At 37.0% G+C, this 26143-nt stretch overlaps 1 long non-coding RNA gene and 1 pseudogene across 1 annotated transcript; one reads left to right on the forward strand and one right to left on the reverse strand.

The window, feature by feature from the left end:
• Nucleotides 1–961: 961 nt before the first annotated feature.
• On the reverse strand, nt 962–11743 carry LOC116274544. Its single transcript, XR_004183298.1, has 3 exons — nt 7105–11743; nt 5193–5345; nt 962–1411 (listed from the first exon to the last, which is right to left on the reverse strand). It is a non-coding gene; the product is annotated as an uncharacterized LOC116274544 (long non-coding RNA).
• A 9815-nt stretch (nt 11744–21558) lies between these two features.
• Nucleotides 21559–23383, forward strand: LOC101019242 (annotated as a pseudogene).
• Nucleotides 23384–26143: the final 2760 nt, after the last annotated feature.

Below are 26143 nucleotides of genomic sequence, written 5' to 3' on the forward strand. Positions count from 1 at the left end.
TCTCACAGCCTTCAGAGCTGAGAGCCCCGAACCCAGAGATTTACCCACATATTTATTAACAGCTAGCCAGTCATTAGCATTGTTTCTATAAATACTCAATTAACTAAAAGTATCCCTTATGGGAAATGGGATTAACTAAAAGTATCCCTTATGGGAAACGAAGGGCTGGGCCGAAATAAAGGAATAGGTTGGGCTAGTTAACTGCAGCAGGGGCATGTTCTTAAGGCACAGATCGCTCATGCTATTATTTGTGGCTTAAGAATGCCTTTAAGCCGTTTTCTGCCCTGGGTGGGCCAGGTGTTCCTTGTCCTCATTCTGGTAAACCCACAACCTTCCAGTGTGGGTGTTATGGCCATCATGAGCATGTCACAGTGCTGCAGAGATTTTGTTTATGGCCAGTTTTGGGGCCAGTTTATGGCCAGGTTTTGGGGGGCTTGTTCCCAACATGTCCCCCTTCTTTGATTTGCAAATCGATAAAAGCAAAGGCAGCTTTGTCACAGTGAGCTACTTCTTGCAGGAGTCAGGATCCACATCTGCAGACTATAAAAGAGAAACAACACAGATTAAAAGCACAGTCATCATTGAAATCACAGAGCTTCCAAGTGTTTTTATCCATTGTAATGGGTTACTAGCTGCTAATCTGTCTGCAGCTCCTTCAAGCACTCCAGTTCCTGGCATTAAGGTCAGGTGTGCCTGGATGTGCTTTAAATATTTGTTCTTTAATTTTGTAATATCCAAAGACAAGTTTTTAGAGTGTCCTTCTAGATGCTTTTTTTATTATTTCCCAAATTTTGATCTCATTAAGAGCTATTAATAGTTTCCACAAATCCTTAATGTTTAGCTCCTACAGTGGGCCGTATCATTTGAGGTTGAGGTGCCACTATACCGCCATGGTTCCAGATAATAGGAACTCTTGCCAGGTTCAATTTTGTTTACAAATAGATTTATGAGAATGGTATGCCTCAATTATAGGAGCAGATTTATTATGGTAAATACTGAGATCAGAAAGCATGTGTAACTGTGTCATAGAGTGATTACATCCAGACATTATTACCAGCCAGGATTGATAAATATGCCCAATAAGTATAATTGTTCTCTGTGTCAGCCCTTGTTGAAGGAATACTCACAGCAGTGGTGATAACTGCTATCATAGCTACCATTAAATTACTCTTTGTGACTGGTTGTCCTGCTTTCCTCAGGTTTTCTTCCTCCATCTGTGACAGCTTCTTGATCTGTCCCCAGGTGGGTGGCTGTGTTCGACGGGTGTTGCTCATGACAGTTGGGGTTCTCCTCAGCGTCAGTCTCGACATGGCTGCAACTGAGGGGTGGGTCCTCAGGATCCTCCCGGAATCTGGCTCATGAAAAGGTTTCAGGTGTCTTGATGGTATACAAATTGGCTGTTGATTTTGGCCTGGAGAATCACAAGCATAACCATAATCTCTACCCCATTATTATCTTACCTATTTCCCAACTTTTTGCTATCAGATTTCTCCACCAAATCAGTTGTTCTGCTTCTGTCTTTGTGGCTGTTTCTGTAGATGTTGTTCAGCTGCTGATAACATCTGGCCTTTGGGCAGGCTCAAAAAATTTAAAGTTAATAATGCTAGATTTAGTTGCATCTGTGGGGTTCCATATTCTCTAATTCCCCTTTTCTGCTTTTGCAACTGCTGTTTTAGGGAAAGATTCATTCTTTCCACTATGGCTTGTCCTTGAGAATGGTATGGGATACCAGTAATGTGTTTAATATTCCACACAGAGAAAAATGTAGCTACAGCTTGGTTAGTATAGCCTGGGGCGTTATCTGTTTTAATAGAAGCTGGAATGCCCATCACCACAAAACACTGCAAAAGGTGACATTTAACACAGGCAGAAGACTCTCCTGATTGGCATGCAGCCCAGACAAAGTGAGAAAAGGTGTCCACACATACATGTACATAAGCTAGTCTCCCAAATGAGGGAATATGTGTGACTTGCATTTGCCAAATAGAGTTAGGTTCCAATCCTCGAGGATTAACTTCTCCTGTAAAAGATGAGAAATGTACCATTTGGCAAGTTGGGCATCACTGGATAATAGCTTTAGCTTCTTTCCAGGTAATGCTGTATCTGCATTTGAGACCAGAGGCATTAACATGGGTTAAATTGTGAAAGTGTCTAGCATTAGATATTGCATTGGCAACTAGGTGATCATCCATTTGATTCCCTTCAGTTAAAGGTCCTGCAAGAGGTGTATGAGTCCTAATGTGAGTGATGCAAAAAGTGTGCATTCTACTTCTAACTGCTGTTTGCAATTGGATAAATAAAGTCATCAGTTGTTCATCTGTATGAAACTGTAACTGAGCATTTTCAATTAACTGTGTGGAATGAACCACATATGAAGAACCAGAAATCACATTAATAGGCATATCAAAAGCAGTCAGTACCTCAATTACAGCTACAAGCTCTGCTTCTTGAGCTGAAGTATAGGGCGTCTGGAAAACTTTACCTTTTGATCCAGAATAAGAAGCTTTACCATTACTAGACCCATCTGTGAAACAATGAAAGCACTTAGCAGGCTGCAGGTTGTTTACTGCAAGAATTGTAAATGCAAACCTTTCACAGTCTTACTTAGCTAAAGGGATAGTAAAGAAATAGTCTTTTAAATCTATGACTATTAAAGGCCGATATTTTGGAATTATAACAGGAGAAGGCAATCCTGGCTGTAATGCTCCCAGAGGTTGTATAACTGAATTGATGGCTCTTAAGTCAGTTAACATTCTCCATGTACCTGATTTTTTCTTAATTACAAAAACTGGAGAATTCCAAGGGGAAAATGTTGGAGCTCTGTGCCTATTCTCTAATTGTTCAGTAACTAATTTCTCTAAAACCTCCAGTTTCTCTTAGCGGCCATTGTTCTATCCAAATTGGCTTATCTGTTAACCATTTTAAAGGTATAGGTTCTGGAGGCTTAACAATGGCCGCCATCAAAAATGATATCCTAATCTTTGGCAGGAACTTTGTCTTTCCACTTGAAGTGGTTTTTTCAAACCTTGCAAAATTTTTTCTAGTGCCATACCAGGGACATGCCCCTTTTAATGCATTGTATGTTGACTCTGAGGGCTATATAATTGTTCTGGAATTAGAACTTGTGCTCCCCATTGTTGTAATAAATCACCCCCCATAAATTTATAGGTACAGAAGTTATAATAGATTGAATAGTTCCAGGTTGTCTATCAGGCCCTTCACAATGTAAAATATAACTACTTTGACATACTTCAGGGGCTTTACCAACTCCAACTACATTAAATTGAGCGGGTTGAATTGGCTATGCAGACAGCCAGTGCTGTAGAGAAATGATTGAAATGTCTGCTCCTGTATCTATCAAACCTTTAAATTTCTTTCCCTGAATAGTTATTTCACAGGTAGGACATTTATCAGTAATTTGATTTACCCAATAAGCTGCTTTGCCTTATTTATTTGTGCTTCCAAATCCTCTTGTTTGTTTAATTTCACTTTTTCCCATTCCCACATACTGCACAATCAGGAGCTGTGCTATACGTTCTCCTGGCTCTGCTTTCCAGGGAACAGAAGGAGATATAACAATTTGAATTTCCCCATTGTAATCTGAATCAATGACTCCTGTATGTATTTGTACAACTGAAACTAGATCTGCCTAGAAGTAATCCTATCATCCCCACTGGCAAGGGTCCACAGACTCTGGTTGGGACCTTTTGCAGGGGTTCCCCAGGCAGAACATTCACAGCTTTTGTGCAGCATAAATCCACTGTGGGACTACTGGCTGTGGCGGGCGACAGACATTGTACGGGGTGAGGGAATGGCTTGAGTTGGAAATGCCCTGGTTTAGAACGGGACCTGGGACGGGCCTCTCATGGTGTTTCCTGAAATCAGGTTCCCATCTTTATCAAACTTAGAGTGGCACTGATTAGCCCAATGTTTTCCTATTTTACATTTTGGACATATTTCAGGCTCAGCAGTTTTCCTTTTTCCCCTATCTGGTGGCCTGACTCACTGATTTTTTCTACATTCTTTTTTAGTATGACCATGCTTCCCACAGTTAAAACAAGCTCCAGGAAATGGAGTATTTCTGTTATCCACTCTCAGTCCTGCCATTGCCTGTGCTAGCAGAGTAGCTTTACGCAGATTACCTCTGATATCATCACAGGCCTGGATATAACCAACTAAATGTGCTTTCCCTCTGATAGGTCACAGAGCAGCCTGGCAATTGGGATTAACATTGTCAAAAGCTAATAACTGCAACACTATATCCTGAGCAGTTGAATCTGCAATCATCTTTTTAAGAGACTCCTGTAACTGAGCTATAAAATCAATGTATGGTTATTTGGGTCCCTATTTTATAGCACTAAAGGAAGGATATTTTTCTCGACTTGAAGTGATTTTTTCCCAAGCTCTAATGCACACTCCTCTAAGCTGTTCTATGGCATCATCCTGCATGACCAGTTGTGCATCTAAACCAGCCCAGCCACCAACCCCCAAAAGTTACTCTGCAGTTATATTAATTCGAGGTTGGGCCTGGGCATTGTGGGCAGCCTGAATGGAAGCTTCATCTGCCCACCAAGCTTTAAACTGTAAGAACTGAGCGGGAGTTAGACAAGCTCGAGTAAGAGCATCCCAGTCAATAGGAACCATTCGCCTGGAAACAGCAACATTCTTTAACAGTCCCATTACAAAAGAAGAACCTGGCCCATACTGATTTATAGCTTGTTTAAATTCTTCAAGTAATTTAAAAGGAAAAGGCTCAAATGGAGCTATAATATTTCCCTGTTGATCTCGGGGGTGTATCCTAACAGGGAACTGCCAAGCCTCTAAATCTCCCTCTTGTCTAGCTTCCTGAATTCCTGCCTCAATAAAACTAAGAGCAGTTGTTCGAGGCGCTGCTTGAACAGTCACTGGGGCAACTACTTTTCCCCCAGTGTCCTCCAGAAAAGAAAGATCTGGAGGTTCTTTTTCTTCAAAATAATAATGAGGAGGCGCAGAAGGGTAGGGATGAACCTCTCCCTCCTTTGCTGCTTTAGCTTTAGCTGGCAAATAAATCTGATCTGTAACCTCTTCTGTTACTTCATTATACTTCGCTTCCTCCTCATCATTGGTGTGAAAAAGTTCCAAGGTGGAATGAACCACAGCCCACACCTGTCCCATTGCTACCCTGATGCTTCCAAGCTCCCCTTCTTACTCACCATGGAAATTGCTTTAAGAGTATTTAGGTGTCCTCCAGCTAGTTCCACATTCTCCAACCATCCCTCAGCAACCCTTCAACCTGGATTTGAACCCCCATGATGGACACCACTTGCCGAGACCAGCTTAGTTAGGGAGACCCTAACCCAGCGGTGCTGGAGGAATTAAAGACACACACACAGAAATATAGAGATGTGTAGTGGGAAATCAAGGGTCTCACAGCCTTCAGAGCTGAGAGACCCAAACAGAAATTTACCCACATATTTATTAACAGCAAGCCAGTCATTAGCATTGTTTCTATAGATATTCCATTAACTAAAAGTATCCCTTATGGAAAACTGGATTAACTAGAAGTATCCCTTATGGGAAACGAAGGGATGGGCCGAAATAGAGGAATAGGTTGGCTAGTTAACTGCAGCAGGAGCATGTCCTTAAGGCACAGATCACTCATGCTACTGTTTGTGGCTTAAGAATGCCTTTAAGCAGTTTTCCACCCTGGGTGGGCCAGGTGTTCTTTGTCCTCATTCTGGTAAACCCACAACCTTCCAGTGTGGGTGTTATAGCCATCATGAACACGTCACAGTGCTGCAGAGATTTTGTTTATGGCCAGTTTTGGGGCCAGTTTATGGCTACATTTTGGGGGGCTTGTTCCCAACAATATTGCATTTTTAAAAAATGCTAAGACAGTCAATTTTATACACTCTTGTCACAAAAGTGTCAATGATGTGAGATAAAGCACTTGCTAAGTACCTAGCATTAAGCTTTGACAATGTATACATTTGACAATGTACTTTAAAACATCATATTTTACAGGATAAATAAATTTTATGCATCAATTTAAAAATATGTTTTTAAAAACATTATCAAACAAAAGTGTTTCAAATGCTCTGTGTCTTTGTCATAAACTTGACTAAATCCTATCAAAAGTATATATCTTTAGTTTAGTGTTTTGTTGTTGTTTTTTTTTTTTTTTGAGATGGAGTCTCACTTTGTCACCCAGGCTGGAGTGCAGTGCCCAATCTTGACTCACTGCAACCTCCAACTCCCAGGTTCAAGTGATTCTCCTGCCTCAGCCTCCCGAGTAGTTGGTACTACAGGTGTGTGCTGCCATACCTGGCTAATTTTTTGTATTTTCAGTAGAATGGGGTTTCATCATGTTAGCCAGGCTGGTCTCAATCTCCTGACCTTGTGATCAACCCTCCTCAGCCTCCCAAGGTGCTGGGACTACAGGTGTGACCCACCGCACCCAGCCAGTTTTATTTTTTAAATTTAATAACTATAGAAACTATAATATTTGCCAGCATATTCTAGACCCAGCACAGAACATGGGAAGAGCCAGTGTACTCTAGGGCCCTTACTTTATGCTTGAGACATCTTGGAGTTTCTGGTGCTGATGATAATGAGGCAGAAATTGAAAAATAAATGTGTTCATTCACTCTAAGAAAAGTACCAGGAAAGGCAAGGGTTAAAAAGAAAAGAACAACTGTTCCTCTGCTTAGCAGCTCACTTCAAGGACAGTTATAAGACAACACTGTCTGGAAAGCCAAGGCCAAAGGAATGGGCTTCAGACACCATCCCCCTACCAACTGCCAGAACAACGTTGAAGGAAAAAAGAGAAGAGAAAGACAAATTCTTTCACTGTTACTCCTTTCCCTGGTTTCTTAAGCATAATTATGTTTTACAAATGTCTGTATTTAGCCAGTTCTTGTTTTTCTTTTGACACAGTTACAAGGTCACTAGCTATGCAAGGCCACAAGTTATGCTAAGTCAACAGTTACGCTATAGATTACATGACCTGTCACTGTATGATTAACTGCTTTTGTTTTGCCTCTGTAAGTTTTCTTACAAAACCCCTGCTCTGTCTTTGTTCAAGACTCAGCTTTTTGAATGTGAATCCACTGAGCCGTTGCATACCTAAAATAAACAATCCTCCTGTTCTTCATGTCGGTCTCTCTGTCCCTCAGTTTCCTGCAACAGTAATAGTATGAAAGACATTAAAAGGGCAGGTCTCATAATTAACTATTCTGTAAACACATTAAATAAATTTGCACCCAAAATCAGTGGAAAATATTTTAATTAAAAAGCTGCCATGATCTCCAATCTTGGCTACAGTTAGGTAACTAAAAACTGTAGGCCATAAACTGCACCCAGTAAAATAAAAAAAAAAATTATAAGAGAAAGTCTTCAAGATTGTAATCTCAATCTGGAAAGGAAAGATCATTTTGGATTTTTAGTCCACAGAGGTTATTCTATTATTTTTCCACACTTAACATTCACACTCAAATAGAAGCTTTTGCATGGAAAAATAAGTTGTGGTATATGTGTGTCATCAAAATCTTAATTTAGAATTACTCACTTACCATTAGGTTTCCTGAAAATTTTATTTGTCAGATACTTTTTCTCTTAAGAGATTTCAAAAATCTGATTTGTTTCTTTCTATAATGCTTACAACAGGCAACCTACTCATGTTCATGCTTTACCTATTCTAAGTAATGTTATATTTACCACATTTTGTGTTGGAAATTCATTAAAAAAGAGAGAAAGACAAGTGATGCTAACTGCCTGATTTATGCCTTTTATCTCAATTAAATGATTTAACCATTGCATTGATAAGCTAAAAAGAACCTCAAACCCTTCAGTTAAAAAACAGATTTTCATCGCATTAAATAATTTCAAACTTCTCATCAGAACCTAGAAAGTACATGTGAAATGATATGGCATGGAGACAACAGTGAGAAAACTGTAGCCATAAAACAGTCCTCTTTGGAACTGTAGTTTTGGCTGTAAAATGACCATGTAAAGCTTTACTTTTTGTTGTATAACTTACACTATGGAGTAAGCATCTTTTCTTGCCTTGAAAAGTCTATGCCTTAAAAAATTGTCGTTTTGTTTTCAAAGTCTGAATAAATGTCTAACACTTTATCCTTTGTGCTTTCAATATTATCAAATATTTGTGAGTTTCTGTGATATAAAGGTTTTTCTCAGCACTCCTTTTTTAAAGGATTTTAATCTTTTTTACTACCTCTGTTTTTCATGTTGATAATTTTGTTTTCCATTAGGACATTTGGCTGAATATCCAGATATTCTCAAATATCAATAGTGTAAAGATTCTTGGAACGATTTTTTTCTATTAACTCCACTTACATTTGATTCAAAGTTGACGTCTATTTTAAGCACTTTTTATTTCTTTTCTGCATGTTTATATTAATGGGTCAATTCTCACTATGGATTACCCATTGTTTATATACTATTAGTCTGTGTTTATCAATCTTAAATAAAAAAGTGCAATACATTTATAACTTTTCTATTTGAAAATAAATAACAGTTTTCCAATTACCAATCACCAGCAGAACTTGAAGATAGTGATGTGATGTGTCTTGGTGCAATGATATTAATCAGAATGAAAAAAAGATTAAAACTCTGGACAAATTCAAACATGGGTAAATAGGGCAGTAACATTAAACAGAAACATAATGACTCAACAGTTCTTCCTATGAGAATATATATGAGAATATACTTAGAGAAATTCTATTAAAGAACACATTAAGCTCTATACCATTCCCTTCACTGAAGAAGGGTTTGTAATCACTTGAAACTAACAATAGTTTTAGTGTTTGTGATGGTTTATTCTATGTGTCAACATGGCTAAGCTTTGGTACTAAGTTTTTTTGTTTGTGAAACACCGGTCTAGATGTTAGTGTAAAGGTATCTTTCTGACGAGATTAACATTCAAATACTTAGCATTTTCTTCAATTGAACAAAGCAGATTACCCTCATAATGTGGCAGAAACTCATTTTACCCATTGGAGGCTTTAAGAGGAAATACTGAGTTCTCCCAAGGAAAAATATCCTAGTTACATAATAACTTTAGACTTGAGACTAAAACATCAACACTTCCCTAAGTATCCAGTGCCACTTTGCTCTTCAGATTTAGCATTGTCAGCCTCAATAATTCAGTGAGTCAATTTTAAAAAATAAGCCCCCCCTTTTTTTTCTAAAGAGATAGTGGCAGAAAGACAGCATACTAGGAAGTTTCAGGCCCCCAGTTCTCTGTGGAAATAAGAGATTAGCAGCAACATATCCACAAAATATCTTTGTGGCAATTCTAGCAATCAACTGAGAAACTGTAGCAACCAACTGAATGCTTAGTTATGAAAAAAAAAAAAACTGCACCTCAAATGCTAGAAAATTCGGTGACATTTTTCACGTGCTTTTTCTCTATCCTGATCTGGTGCAGTGCACTGTAATCTGAAGGAAGGCAGTCAATTCACAATTTCTACCTCATATAAAATGGAATAACTAGAAATAACTTGGATCGTTGTAGCTAATTGTTGTACTAACTGAAGTAGTGACTCCTGTTTTATTCAACTCGAAACACTGATATAAATGAAGCAAAATTTGGATAACAGAATGGAGGCTGCGAAAATCAGCAGCAGGCACCATGTTGTGTTAGATTTGCAAAAATTCTATAGTAATCCAGGGACCTGAAGGCAGCAAGTTACAGTCAGAGAAACAAAATAGAAACCCTAGGCTTTTGAGACAAAACTGGCTGAAACTCTTGGGTAAATTGATACATGAGAAGTATATTTATCAGAAACTGGAATAAAAATTTACACTAAAAACCCAGGAAGCTTTTGTGAGTTTCTAGCATCTCTACACCACACTGATTAGTGAGAGTTTATTCCTGCAGTAAGCCTGTCTATAACAGTGAATAAAGTGCCTGGGTTTTTTTTTTTTTTTTTTTTCCTGCAAATTATTAACTCTCATAAAAAGATTATAAGGCATATAAAACAGGGAAATATGGCTCAATCAATAGAACAAAATAAACCTTCAGAAAACAAGCCTAAAGAAACATAGATTTATGTCTTGCTTTATGGATAATTTAAAACAACCGTGTCGTCCCAGGTACTTGGAAGGCTGGGGTGGAAGGATCACTTGGGACCAAGAATTCAGTGCTGCAGCAACCTATGGTCTTGCTGCTGCACTTTATCTGAGATGACAGAGACATCCTGTCTCAAAAATAGAAAAGAGAATACTGTGCCCACCAAAGCTAGCCTTCAAACACAAAAAATAATAAAGACTTCCCAGATAAATGAAAGCCGAGGGAATTTCTTGACACCAGACGTGTCTTACAGAAAATGCTAAGGACAATTCTTTAATCTAAAAGGAATAAACATTGACATGTAACAAAGAAACATCTAAAATCATAAAATCATGGGTAGAAGCCTTAATGGGAATACAGAAAAAACTCAGAATAATGCTATAATCGTGGTAGGTAAACTGCTTATATTTTAAGTATGGACATAATACAAAAGTACTAGCCACAAGAATAATTATGACAATTGGTTAAGAGATAGGTAATATAAGAAGATGTAATTTAAAATATCAAAAAGTAAGAGTGCCAGGGGGATGGTGTTAAAGTGTAGAGTGTTTTATATTACTTGTATTTGTAATTAAAGTTAAGTTGTTATTAGTTTAAAAGAGCATGCTATAACCATAAGGAGTTTTTGTTAAGCATTCATTATGTTATCTGTAAAACAAAAATCTATAGATACATTAAAAGAAATAGCATAAAATCATAACATGCTACTAGAGAAAATCACTTAACCACAAAGGAAGAGGCGAAGAAAGAAAAAAATTTACAGAACAACCAGAAAAGAAGTAACAAAATGGTAGTAGAAAACCCTTACCTATAAATAATAACCTTGAATGTAAATAGATTATATTATTCAATTAAAAACTGAAGTATGGCTGAATGGATAAAAAAAACAGGACCAAATATATGCTTTCTATAAAAACGTTACTTAATCTACAAAGACACATAGACTTAAAGTGATGGAAAAAGGTATACCATGAAATGAAAACCCAGAAAGAGCAAGAGTAGATACACTTATATTAGATAAAATTGACTTTAAGTCAAGAATTGTAAAATGCCATTATAAGATAATAAAGAGGTCAATACTACAAGAGTTTATAACAATTGTAAATAAATTGTTAAAAATAAAAAAGTCCTAAACACTGAGGCATCAAAATATGTAAAGCAAATATTAATAAGGTTAGAGGGAGAAATTAGCTGTAATACAATAATAATAGGAAATTTCAACACCACATTTTCAGCAAAAAAAAGTCATCCAGACAGAAAATAAAGAAACAGAAAAATAGAGTTAAACTGCACTTTATGCCAAATGTACCTACAGGACATTTACCGAGCATTTCCTCCAGCATCAGCAAAATATAAAATTTTCTGGACAGGACATGGAATATTCTTTAGGATAGACCATATGTTAAGTCACAATAAAGGTCTTAGTAAATTTATAAAGATTGAAATTATATTAACTATATTTTCTGACCAAAACATAAGAAAACTAAAAATGAATAACAGAAGGAATGGCAAAATCTATACAAATTTATAGAAATTAAATGACATGTCCTGGAACAATGAGTGGGTAAGTAAAAAAATTTAAAAACGATAAGTTTCTTGAGACAAATGAAAATGAAAATACCACATATCAAAAAAATTTGAGATATAGCAAAAGCAATTATGAGATAAGTTTATAACAATAAACACCTACATGAAAAAGATATTTCAAATAAACACCAGCAAAACAAGACAAAACAAATCTCAAAAAAGTAGTAGAAGGGAAGAAATAACAAAAATCAAAGTAAAAATAAACAAAATAGAGAATTAAAAATAGAAAATACGAAAGATGCAGTTGGTTTTTTGAAATAATAAAATCAACACTTCCTAGTAGATTAAGAAAATAACAGAGAAGACTCAAATAAATAAAACTAGAAATAAAAAGGGATAAATCACAACTGCTACCACAGACATACAAAGGATCACAAGACACTACTAAGATCAACTGTATGTCAATAAAATGAAAAACTGTGAAAAAATAGATAAATCTGTGGAGACATACAACTTACCAAGATTAAATCATGAAAAATTAGCAAACATAAAAAGACAAGTAATTAGTAACAAGATCAAACTGGAAGTAAAGACTCTCAGGAAAAGCCCAGGGATGAATGACTTTACTGTCAAAGTCTGACACACATTTAAGGAAGAATTATTACAAATACTTCTCAAATCTTTACAAAATATGAAAGAGACAAGCTACAGAATGGGAGCAAACATTTGCAAACTGTACAAATATCCAGAGTATATAAAGGATTCAAACAACTAACCAGCAAACAAACAAACAACAAAACAAAATAATTCAATTTAAAAATGGCAAAATACCTTAATAGATAATTTTCCCAAAGAAGTGTACAAATGGCTGGCAGCTTTATAACAAAATGCTCAACATTACTAACTACAAGGGAAATGAATTTTTTGTTTGTTTGTTTTTTGAGACAGAGTCTCGCACTATCACCCAGGCTGGAGTGCAGTGGCACAATCTTCACTCACTGTAACCTCCTCCTCCCGGGGTCAAGCAATTCTCCTGCCTCAGCCTCCCAAGTAGCTGGGACTACAGGCGCATGCCACCGCACTCAGCTAATTTTTGTATTTTTAGTAGAGACGGGGTTTCACCATGTTGGCCAGGATGGTCTCCGTCTCTTGATCTTGTGATCTGCCCACCTTGGCCTCTCAAAGTGCTGAGATTACAGGCGTGAGCCACAGCACCCAGCCGGGAAATGAAAATTAAAGCCACAATGAGATACCATCCCACTGTAGTAACAGTGGCTAGTATCAAGAAGACAAAATATAACAAAAACACATGAGGAGGCAGTGAGAGGAAAACTCTTTGACACTGTTGGTGGGGATGTAGCTTAGTACAATTGTTATAAAAAAAGTATGGTGATTTCTCAAAAAGTTAAAAATAGAGCTAACATATGGTTCATTATTGAACTACTGGTATATAGCCAAAGTAACTAAAATCAGTATGTCAAAAAGATATTCGCACTATGATGTTTACTCCAGCACCATTCACGGTAGCCAAGAGATGAAATAAAAATGTGGCCATCAATAAATAAACAGATAAAGAAAGTGTGGTATATATACACAATGGAATACTATTTGGCTATGGAAAGAAACAAAATGCCGTCATTTGTAACAATATGTGTGAACCTAGATAATATAATGTTCAATGAAATAAACCATAGACTGAAAGACAAATATTGCATGAGCTCACTAATAGGTGGAATATAGAAAAGTTGATCTTGCAGAAGTTAAGCATAGACTGGTAGTTACCAGAGTCTGGAGAGGGGTCTGGGAAGAAAAAGATTAAGTGAGGTCATTCACTGGGTTCAAAGCTACAGTTAGATAGAAAAATTAAGTTCTGGTGTTCTATTCACAGTTGGGTGACTCTAACAACTATGGCATAATAACAACATATCTATTTTACAATAGCTAGAAAACAGTAACTTGAAAGTTATCACTATAAAGAAATGATAATGGTTTGAGATGATGAACATGCTAATTACCCTAATTTTATCAAAATGTACATATGTTTTAAAACATAACGCTATACCCTATATTTGGAATTATGTGTCAGCTACAGAATAACTTACTAACCTAAATAAATAAATTTACCAATGCAAAAAATTTCAAGTCCTTGAAGCTGTGTTCTGTGTGTCTCTTGTAAAATGCCTTTTCCACTTAACCAGAACGTTTTCAACTTGGCCTTCCCCTTTACTTTCTGCTTGTCCAGAGATTGAAGGTCAAATAGACATCAGAAATTAGGATCATTCTAGGTCTTTTCTGAGCCGGCAGCTGGCCCTAATCCTGTACATTCCCTGCTAGATTCTCTTAACTATGTGGACACTTTTCAAAGATCTTATTCCCAAAGAATTGCACTCTCCATTATCTCCTGGTAGGCATTTCAGTATGACTACTTTTTGTCCCAAAGAAATCCCTTTGCCTAAGGTTATTGATTTGAAATGCCTTTTTTCATGAAGAAATTAACTGCTATAAATAGCCCTTTGGTCACAATGCTTGCTGCGTCTTGCATGTTTTGTTGAGTAAACATTTTTATTCATCTGAAATATTTTCCAATTTTTAATTTTTTCTTTGACACGTTGGCTATTTAGAATTTCATTGCTTAATTTTCACATACTCAAATTTCCTGATGTAATGAATTTTTAATTTTATTCCATTGCAGTGAGAGAAAATACTTTGCATTTACACAATTATTTTAATTTTTGTTTGTTTGTTTTTTGAGACAGAGTTTCGCTCTTGTTGCCCAGACTGTAGTTCAATGGCACGATCTTGGCTCACCGCAACCAAGATCACCATGGCTCACCATGCCCGGCCAATTCTTTTAATTTTATTGTGTATTTTATTACCTAGAGTATAGTTTATTCTAAAAAACATTCTGGTCAGGCGCGGTGGCTCAAGCCTGCAACCCCAGCACTTTGGGAGGCCGAGATGGGCAGATCACGAGGTCAGGAGATTGAGACCATCCTGGCTAACACGGTGAAACCCCGTCTCTACTAAAAAATACAAAAAACTAGCGGGGCGAGGTGGCGGGCACCTGTAGTCCCAGCTACTCGGGAGGCTGAGGCAGGAGAATGGCGTAAACCCGGGAGGCGGAGCTTGCAGTGAGCCGAGATCCGGCCACTGCGCTCCAGCTGGGCAACAGAGCAAGAAAAAACATTCCATGTAAACTTACTAAAAATGTATAGTCTATTCCTGCTATGTGGAACGAACTATATGTGTCTGCTAGATCTCAGTGGTTTTGCTTCCTTCACGTCTATTTAGTCTTTGACCTGTTGACTGTTTTTTAATTCATTATTGAGAGTGAAGTACTTAAATCTCTGTTATTTTTAGATTATCTCTTTCTTGCTTTATTTTTGTCAATTTATTTTTTTTTAGATGGAGTCTTGCTCTGTCACCCAGGCTGGAGTGCAGTAGGGTATTCTTGGCTCACTGCAACCTCCGCCTCCTGGATTCAAGTGATTCTCCTGCCTCAGCCTCCCGAGGAGCAGGGATTCTTATTTTTACATTCTGTCTAACAATCTTAGTTTTTCATATTTAATTAATTAATCCTTTTATATTTCGTATTATTTATGTAGTTGGACTTATTTTTTCTGTATTATTTTTGTTTTCTATATATCATATGTATATTTTATTTCTTTTTCTACTATTTTGCCTTATTTTGCATTAAGAAAGCATTTTTATATAACGTCGCAATTTTAAAAATCATTTTTAATATATATTTGTGGCTATCTCTTGCTGTTTTAGGGCTTCTGATATACATCTTCATTCATCAGAATCTGTTTTATATTTATAATAACTTAATTCTGATGAGTTATACAAACATCAGTTCTATGTATTTCTATTTCTGCTTCTCATTTTGTGATACAAATTTTACACTTATATTGACACATGCTATAAACTTATTATCTTACACTTATTATTTTATATAATTTTATTTTTAAAAATGAGATGAGAAAAGAAAAAAGAGCAAAGATACATCTAAAAATCATTTGATATTAACCTTTTTATTTCTCATTTCTGAATTTTCTCATTTATTCCAGAATATTCAGCTAATTTTTATTGCAAAACATGTTATCACTCACCTGTTTTGTTCAGTTTTTGGTAAGTATATTACACGTATTTGTGATTGGTCCAACAATACAATTTTATTTATATTGTTATGCATTCATTTTTAAAAATAAGAAATAAAAAAATGTATGCATGATGTGTTTTATAATGACATGATTATCTTTACTGGTGCTTTTGTCATTTCATGGAGATTCAAATTGTTCTCTTTGGTTATTTGGTTCTCTCTCTCTCTCTCTTTCTTTTTTTCTCAGAGTCTCCCTTTGTTGCCCAGGCTGGAGTGCAGTGGCACAATCTCAGCTCACTGCAACCTCCACCTCCCAGGTTGAAGTGATTCTCCTGCCTCAGCCTCCCAAGTAGCTGGGACTAGAGGCGCTCACCACCACACCCACCTAATTTTTGTATTTTTACCTAGCTGAAATCAACTCAGTTTTTGTTTACCTGGAAAGGCCTTATGTTGCCTTTATTTTTTATTGATAGCTTTTGCATTCAGAAGATTATTTCTTGACAGTTTTTCTTCGATGAGTAGACAAAAAGATTTAAATGGAATTGAAAGGCTTCCAAAAGGCAACTAAATTATGGTCTAAAAAAATGGATATGAGATTGTTTTTAAATTGAATTGAAAATAAAATTATATTGATGGCAGCTGATGATACGTTAGACTGGGATGCAGAGAGCAGGAAGAATTAAACTTGTGGACAATAGAAGTCTGAGTTGTTTGGTCCTGACTTAGGCCAAATGGAGGGCCTTCTTTTTAGAGAATTAAAGATGGATGCATGAGAGCACAGCCAGGCTGAAACTAAAGAGCTGAGCGCCTGCACTGTGCTAAGATCCACAGGTTTGTAGAAATAGAACTCACTATTTTAACATACAACAATTTAACATACAATACTAGACTAAGAAAGCAAATAGGCAGTGATAATTATGATTAATGTTAACTTTAGTTTTAATATAATGGTGTTTGATGGGTGTCACAGAAGCAAAAATATGGCCTTTGCTATAAAACGTGTGCCTTACTACTGAGTGTGTAAAGCACTCCTGTGAGTGGAAGCCACAAAGAAATCTGAGGGTCAGGGTGGTAGAATAACCCATTGATACTCCATATCTAAAAAAATTAAATTTCTTGACATGGAGAGTTTGTATCTAAACACTCACTGCTTGAAATAGATGTGCACTTCTATACTCTATAAATGTACCTGGACAAAATAGTGAGAGGTATAAAGTAGCCTACATTTTGCTCCCATGTCTAGTGCCCTGACTCAGAACTGTATCTTCAGGAAAATGGAGCACTTTGCCCATATAGGTCTCACAGAGGTGGCATTTTTCCGATTCTCACAAAGGTGCTTTTGGTCTACTTCTTATCATGAAAATCAGAGATTGCTGGGGAACATTAGTGAGGGCAACCATGAATTACTTGAACCAGTAATAATGCAGTGGGAAATTTGACAATGTGTTTTACTAATTTCGAAGTTGGGTAATTGGGAGATTACTCTTTTGTTTATAAGAACAGACACCATACAACCCACTGGGCTGAATATACCTGGGGAAATAAGCTTACACGTGGAAAAGTTGGAGCACAGCTGTTTCTAATGTATTTTCTAGGAATCAAAAAGTTTCATTTTCCCTTGGTGGTTCCTTTCTTAAAATCACAAAACCAGAGCTGGTACTATCTTTATATTTGACGTGAAAATTACAGGCCTGGAGGGATGGGCTGACGGCCTTGCTTCCTTAAAACCACACATTGTGAGCCTCATCCCTCAAACATGGACTCACTCCAAAGACTCAGCTGGGTGACTGTTTGTCATCATTATTAACAGTGAGAGCTCAAGACTCAGGTGAGTGGTGGGATGAGGCAAAATTTTCCCAATGAAGAGTTAGGATCATTCTTTTCATAATTTCAGTCATGTCTCAGTGAATCATATCTAAGTATCTAATATGATTCCAAATGAAAAAAAGCAACTTTATGAATACTGGGGCCATAATGTATTGATCTTATAAATACTTTGTTAATTTTATAATACTGTATTTAAATTGTAATTGTATTTTATTTGTTATTATACTAGCTTTTTCTCAGTTTAACTTACTGTATATACCTAGCTAAAATTTTATTTTTTGAAACACAAGAAATCTGAACTAATTCATAAGAATTTAGTCATATTTGTTTGTTCTTTTAAAGTTGAAAACACTTAAGTATATTATAATGTTTAGAATTATCTCAAAGCATGATTACTGTTTGATATTTTACATTAATTAGCTTCAGTGAATGACCATAAAATTATTTTGTTTTATTGTAGGGTGGTAGCACATACAGGATTTGGTTCTGGTTACCATGAAACTGTAAACAAGTATCTCCTTTTGTCATTTATCACATTTTGTAGAGTTAATCACTACATTACACATGTGAAAGGCAGTATAATGAGAGTAAACTTGACCTGCGTTATGTGTTTACTGAGAGTACTCAGGAGCATCACTGTCAGCCTCAGCAGCCTTAGGTTATCTAATGGTGAGAGCTAAGTTGTGCATTCAGACTTTGAATTTTTTTTTTTTTTTGAGACGGAGTCTCTCTCTGTCGCCCAGGCTGGTGCGATCTCAGCTCACTGCAAGCTCCACATCCTGGGTTCACGCCATTCTCCTGCCTCAGCCTCCCAAGTAGCTGGGACTACAGGTGCCCGCCACCATGCCTGGCTAATTTTTTTTGTATTTTTAGTAGAGACTGGGTTTCACCGTGTTAGCCAGGATGGTCTCGATCTCCTGGGCTTGTGATCCACCCACCTCGGCCTCCCAAAGCGCTGGGATTACAGGCGTGAGCCACTGCGCCCGGCCCGATTTTGAAATTTTTAATGGGTCACATAAAACCAAATTTTTCTTTGCACTCTAAACAACCTAAAAGTAGCATCTATGGACTTTTTTTTTCCTACTTTGTTTCACCCAGTTTGACATCATATTAATGCAAATTCCATAATTCTAACTGTGGTGTAGTTGTCAGATTTATCAAATAAAAACATAGAACACAGTTAAGTTTAATATTTGTATTAAAAATGACTTCTGCAATATGTTAAAGGCAATTATCAATTGTTTAGCTCTGGCAGGTGATAAGAATTTTTGAAGATACAATCAATTCAATCATACTCTATTTGTATGCTCTAATTTATGACAACCGTGATTGTGACGACCAAGATTGCTGATCTCGTCTGGGATCAGCATCAATGCTCTCAAGAGCCTCAGTGGAAAAACACACCATCTGATCATGCAGAAGATTATTCCGTTTCAGTGTGTTTAGGTTATTTACAGAGTAAGGAGAATGAATTAGCATAAACTGGATGTTTTCTAGGGTGAAAAAATAAAATATTAAAATTCTTATCTATGTTATTTAATCTAATTATTTGTCCTATATCTTCTTTTGGTGTGTGGTTCATAATATATGGGTTACATTAATAAAACTATATAGATATATAGTTAATAACTCAACTGTACATATATTATTATCTCATGTTCAAATATATTTTTCTAGTACTGAAGTGTGATCCTTAAAATTTGGATACCATTAAGTCTTTAATTTAAAATTACTTTGTGTTTTTTTCTGATTTCAACTTGACAGCAGAACTCAACTGTGCTGATGGTGTAGATGTAAGGTGGAAACCTTTCGCTGTTTGTTTCTAAGATAAATGTGTGTACTTATCGGGGGAATCAGCCACCAATATTTCAACGTTGGTTGTTTTCTATTTTCCCTAAGTGTCGGCCAGTCTGAGAAATAAAGAGAAAGAGTACAAAAGAGGGAACTTTTACAGCTGGGTCTCCGTGGATGACATCACATGTCGGCAGCTTCTGTAATGCCCCCCAAACCGCAAAACCAGCAAGTTTTTGTTATGGATTTCAAAAGGGGAGGTGTGTACGAATAGGGAGTGGGTCGCAGAGATCACATGCTTCAAAGCCTATAAAATATCACAAGGGCAGAAGGGCAGAGCAAGATCACAAAGCCAGGGTGAAATTAGAATTACTGTTGAGGTTCCAAGTCCCGCTGGGCATGCATTGTCATTGAAAAACATCTTAACAGGAAACAGGGTTTGAGAGCAGAAAACCAGTCTGACTACAATTCTCCAGGCTGGAATTTCCCAATCCTAGCAAGCCTGGGGGCACTACAGGAGACCAGGGTGTATTTCATACCTTATCTTCAACCACATAAGACAGACACTCCCAGTGTGGCCATTTTAGAGACCTCCCCCTAGGAATGCATTCTTTTCCCAGGGCTATTCCTTGCTAAGAAAAGAATTCAGTGATATTTCTCCTATTTGCTTTCTGTAAGAAGAGAAATATGACTCTGTTCTGCCCGGCCTCGCAGGCCGTCAGACCTTATGGTTATCTTCCTTGTTCCCTGAAAATTGCTGTTATCCTGTTCTTTTCAAGGTGCCCAGATTTCATATTGTTCAAACACACATGCTTTACAAACAATTTGTGCAGATAATGCAATCATCACAGGGTCCTGAGGCAGCGTACATCCTCAGATTACGAAGATGACGGGATTAAGAGATTAAAGACAGGCATAGGAAATTATCAGAGTATTGACTGGGGAAGTGATAAATGTCCATGAAATCTTCACAATTTATGTTCAGAGACTGCAGTAAAGACAGGTGTAAGAAATTATAAAAGTATTAATTTGGGAAACTAATAAATGTCCATGAAATCTTCACAATTTATGTTCTTCTGCCATGGCTTCAATTGGTCCCTCCATTCGTGGTCCCTGACTTCCCACCACATTTACTTACTAAAGTTTCATAGAAAGAGTAATAACCATTTACTCAACTAGATGTTTCCTTTATAAAATCAAACATATCTGGTGATTTTAGAGCAACATTTTCTCAGTCACTAATTTTTGATTATCCAAGGATACTCAATGTCAACATTCTTGCATCATCTCATATATTTTTATTTATGGAATTGTATAATGATAAGTGACCTTGAATCAGACACATTTTATTTAAAAAGTGAGTGAATTTAACGGTGTTTCACTTTTTTAATGTCACGAAGCTAAATTGTTCTTAGCCCTGGATTAAATTAAAATGATAAATTATGTCTGAATCTTGGCCAAATAATATGAAATGCTAACTGCAAAATTGTTCTGCAAAATTTTACAAGGTGTTATAGTATTGAAGTTATCACAAGAAAACTTGAGAGGAATTATCTTTCTTATTGAAGACTAAATATTTTTCTAGGCGTGGTAGAGTATCTCTGTATTAAGTGAAGTCTCAGGAAGATGTGACTATTTTGATGCAACTTCATGGTTGAAACAAAGTAATTAAAAGTAGTGGCCAGGCTCGGTGGCCCATGCCTATAATCCCAGCACTTTGGGAGGTCAGAAATTTGAGACCAGCCTGGCCAACATGGTGAAATTGTCTCTACTACAAATACAAAAATTAGCTGGTATGGTGGTGGGCACCACACGGTGGGTGCCACTTGGGAGGCTAAGGCAAGAGAATCGCTTGAACTCAGGAGGTGGAGGTTGCACTGAGCAGAGATTATACCACTGCACTCCAGCCTGGGCGACAGAGTAAGACACTGTCTCAAAAAAAAAAAAAAAAAAAAAAAAAAAGAGTAGTGTTTATCTTCTTGGTAACTGAGAGGAAAATATTTAAAAATGTGTTCTGAGATAAAGAGAGATCATATAATAAATCTCTAGGATGTGAACTAAACAGAGACAGCCAGAACTATTTCTATATTATACACAGTAAATTAGGGTTTCATTAAGCACAATAATGTACCCTAGTCCCTATAAGCATATTGACATCTGAATTTCAAGATATCACATTACACATTACAATTCATGACAAAGAGAATATAAGGGTGCAGATAGGATAAAAATTGCTAATATGCTGAAGAAATATCATGAATTATCATGGTGAGTCCAGTAAAATCACAGGGGTCAAAAACCATGGAAGAGTGAAGATGAATAAATTGTATCAAAATGATAGATCATGAGAAAGACTCAACCTAATGTATTTTTAATTGTTTTAGTGAGTCTTTTCACATTAACATGCATTCAATTCAAGTGTACAAATACTATTCATTTTATATGCCTAATTGAAGTGGTAAATATAAAATGAGAGAACATAAAACAAGGATATGATTACTGAGATGAAGGCCAAGGTACATGAGGAATACAGGTAGTGTGCCCCTTAGACAGGCATAATTGAAAATGTATTTATTATATATATTCATAATAAATATATATGTATATATTTATTTGGTTTAGAAAATAGTATAAGAGATACATTATCAAGAATTTATATAAGATGGGGTTAATCAAGAAAATGAGAGTAAAATAAAAATAATGAAAATGGTAATAATTTTGAACACTGACAAAAGAACATTGATGACACAAATCTATTTTTTTCAGGTCTTCAAAATATGTTTCTTCTACATCATTAGGATGAACACACATGTCATATGTTATCTTTGAAAAAGGCCTTTTCTTTTCTTTTCTTTTCTTTTTTTAGACGGAGTCTCGCTCTGTCGCCCAGGCTGGAGTGCAGTGGCGTGATCTCGGCTCACTGCAAGCTCTGCCTTCCGGGTTCACGCCATTCTCCTGCCTCAGCCTCCCAAGTAGCTGGGACTACAGGTGCCCGCCACCACATCCAGCTTTTTGTATTTTTAGTAGAGACTGGGTTTCACTGTGTTAGCCAGGATGGTCTGGATCTCCTGACCTCATGATCCAACTGCCTCAGCCTCCCAAAGTGCTGGGATTACAGGCGTGAGCCACTGCGCCCGGCCAAGGTCTTCTATTTTCAAGCTGGCATTGGAATTTCAGCCAACATATTTCTTCTTCTCTGGCACATTTTTACATTCTTTGAGTATAGCAAGCCTAAAAACCATGACCTGATCATCTGTCACTTGGCCTTTGTCCAGATAGTGATGCTAGTCATTGCAGCAAAGTTATTGTCTCCAGATATGTTTGAGTCATAGAATTTTCAGAATAACTTTAGATGTAAGGCTGTGTTCTACATATACAAGGTAATGAGGGGCCTCTCTATCTGCAACACCTCTTTCCTGAGCATCCTTCAGACCATCACCATCAGCCCCAACACCTCCTGGTTGGTGAGATTTAAACATAAAATCACAAAATACAATATCCTAGGTTTATTATTTTTTTGGTCCCTCAATTTGTCTTTCAACAGTGACATGATAATCTACATTGTAGGTTTTTCCAATGTGACCCAGCTAATTCTGAAAGTCAGTAAATACTGCTCACTTTCCCCAATGAATGTCATCATCAGAAGGCTGTTTGTTACTCTGTCGTTATCCGGAGATGTCTTCCTTGTAGGAATCATGCTGCTCTCAAGTGCATACATCGTGATTCTCTTGTCCAGGCATCAGAGGCGCTCCCAGCACCTTCACAGCACTAGCTTTTTATTAAGAACCTCCCCAGAGAAAAGGGCCACCAAGACCATCTTGCTGCTGGTGAGTTTCTTTGTGGCTATGTACTCACTGGACTTAATTGTCTCATCCTCCACAATGCTGTTATGGGTATTCAGCCCTGTCATCTACAGCGTCCACAAGTTTATGGTCAATGCCTATGCCACTGTCAGTCCTATGGTGCTAATCAGATCTGATAAGAGAATCATCAGTATTCTGCCAAAGGTTCACTGGAAGTACCATCCCTTTTTAACAAGTTAGTGATAAAATTTCCTAAAAATTATTTTGCTGTCATCAATTATTTAAAAACACAGAATTTGCTATCCGATTTAAATAAAACATGTGGAATTTCACTTTCATAATATCTATTTTTTTTTTTTTTAGATGGAATCTCACTCTGTTGCCCAGGCTGGAATACAATGGTGCGATCTCGGCTCATTGCAGCCTCTGCCTCCTGTGTTCAAGCAATTCTCCTGTTTCGACTTCCAGAGTAGCTAGTAGTCATGTGTCACCATGCTCAGCTAATTTTTTTTTTTTTATTATTAAAGACAGGGTTTAGCCATGTTTGCCAGGCTGGTCTTGAACTACTGACCTCAAGTGATCAGCCTACTTCAGCCTCTCAAAGTGCTGAAATTACAGGTGTGAGCCACTGCACCCAGCCTATCTCAATTATTTTTTTTAAATTTCCTGGTGCTAAGGACTATATGTAGTTCTCAGTTCAGGGTCCCCCATGATTTAATAGTCCCAAAGCATGTCTCTCACTACTTAATTTTAATTTTACCTTTATACAGGAAAACATTTTCTTTTTTTTTTTTTTAAGATGGAGTTTCACTCTTGTCTCCCAAGCTAGAGTGCAGTGGCATGATCTCGGCTCACTGCAGCCTCCGCCTCCCAGGTTCAAGCGATTCTCCTGCCTCAGCCTCCTGAGGAGCTGATATTACAGGTGCCTGCTACCACGCCTGGCTAAGTTTTATATTTTTAGTAGACAGGGTTTCACCATGTTGGCCAGGTTGGTCTCAAACTTCTGACCTCAAATGATCTGCCCACCTCGGCCTCCCAAAGTGCTGGGATTACAGGTGTGAGCCACTGTGCCTGGCCAGGAAACCATCATTTTTCTGAGTGTATGCTTGTGTGACTTCTATTAGCAAGCATATCACTCAGGGTTATTACTTTTGAAAAAATATATACATATTTTGAGATGGAATTGTGCTCTTGTTGTCAGGCTGGAGTGCAAAGGTGAGATTTTGGCTCACTGCAACCTCTGCTCCCAGGTTCAAGGGATTCTCCTGCCTCAGCCTCCCCAGTAGCTGGGATTACAGGCATGTGCCACCACACAGGGCTAATTTTGTATTTTATTAGAGACGGAGTTTCTCCATGTTGGTCAGGCTGGTCTCAAACTCTTGACCTCAGGTGATTCGCTCTCCTTGGCCTCCCAAAGTGCTGGGATTACAGGTGTGAGCCACCACACCCAGCTGAATAATTTTTCTAAGCATGCTTTTAAAATTTATTTTTAATTGAAGATAACATCGTAGAAGTTTATTATGCACAACAAAAGGTTTCAAAGTACATATAGATTGTAAAATAATTAAATTCAGCTAATTAACAAATGCATTATCTAAGTTATTATTTTGTGGTGAGAACATTTAACATCCACTACCTTTGCCCTTTTCAAGACTGTACAATCTCATAAGTAACTATAGCCACCTTGCTATTTAAAAAACAGCATTAAATTTATTTCTCTGATAAAATTGTAATTATATTCCTTTTGGCCAACATTTTTTATCCTCCTCTCCCCTCTAATCACTTCAGCATTTAGTAACTATTTTATATTTTATAACCATTTTAGTCTCCATAGTGCATAAGGGTTTCCTTCTCTCCACATATTGCTAACACTTGTTATCTTTTGTCTTCTTGATAATGACCATGCTAATTTAAGTAAAGTAACAACTATATTACTTTTACATTTCCCTGATGACTAATGATTTTGAGCATGTTTTCATACACCTGTCAACTATATATATATCTTGTTTTGAGAAATATCTATTCAGGGTTTCACTCATTTTAAAATTGGGTGATTATTATTATTATTTCTGCTGTTGCGTTATTTGAGTCCCTTATATATTTTAGATGTTAACCCCTTGTCAGATGCACAGTTTGCACGTTTTCTTCCATTCTGTAGTTTGTCTTTTTTTTTTAGACAGAGTCTCGCTCTTGTTGCCCAGGCTGGAGTGCAGTGGCGCAATCTCAGCTCACTGCAACCTCTGTCTCCCAGGCTCAAGTGATTCTCCTGCCTCAGCCTCCCCGGTAGCTGGGACTACAGGCACCTGCCACCATGCCCAGCTAATTTTCTGTATTGTTAGAAGAGAGGGGCTTCACCACGTTGGCCAGGCTGGTTGCAAACTCCTGACCTCAAGTGGTCCACCACCTCAGCCTCCCAAAGTGCTGGGATTACAGGCGTGAGCCACCACACCTGGCCCGTAGTTTGTCTTTTCACTCTGTTGATTATTTTCTATGCCATGTAGAAGCTTTTACTTTAACATTTTAGCAACTTTTTTTTCTGTTTTCTGGCTTATACAAAGGTGAGACATTTTGCTCTCACTGCTTTTATGAGCTTTTTCTTTGTGTTGGTGTTATGAAGTTTGACCTTTTTTTAAATTAAGGTTTATTTTATTTAAAATTGACATATAATTATACACATTTATGGATACAGTGTGATATTTCAGTGCATTTATTCATTGTATAATAGAACCAGAATAATTAGCATAGCCATTGTTTTCAACATTTGTTATTCCTCTGTGCTGATAACATGCAAAATTCTCTCTTCTAGCTAACTTAACCTATATAATAACATATTATTATTAGTTATAGTCACCCTACTTTGTGTAATATAACACAAAAAATTATTCTTTCTTTATTTTTAAATTTTTTGAAATTTTTTTTTTTTTTTTTTGAGACAGAGTCTCGCTCTGTTACTCAGGTTGGAGTGCAGTTGCACAATCTGCTCACTACAACCTCTGCCTTCAGGGTTCAAGCAATTCGTGT

This window comes from Papio anubis, chromosome 4 (assembly GCF_008728515.1).
Source record: "Papio anubis isolate 15944 chromosome 4, Panubis1.0, whole genome shotgun sequence".
Lineage (NCBI taxonomy): Eukaryota > Metazoa > Chordata > Mammalia > Primates > Cercopithecidae > Papio > Papio anubis.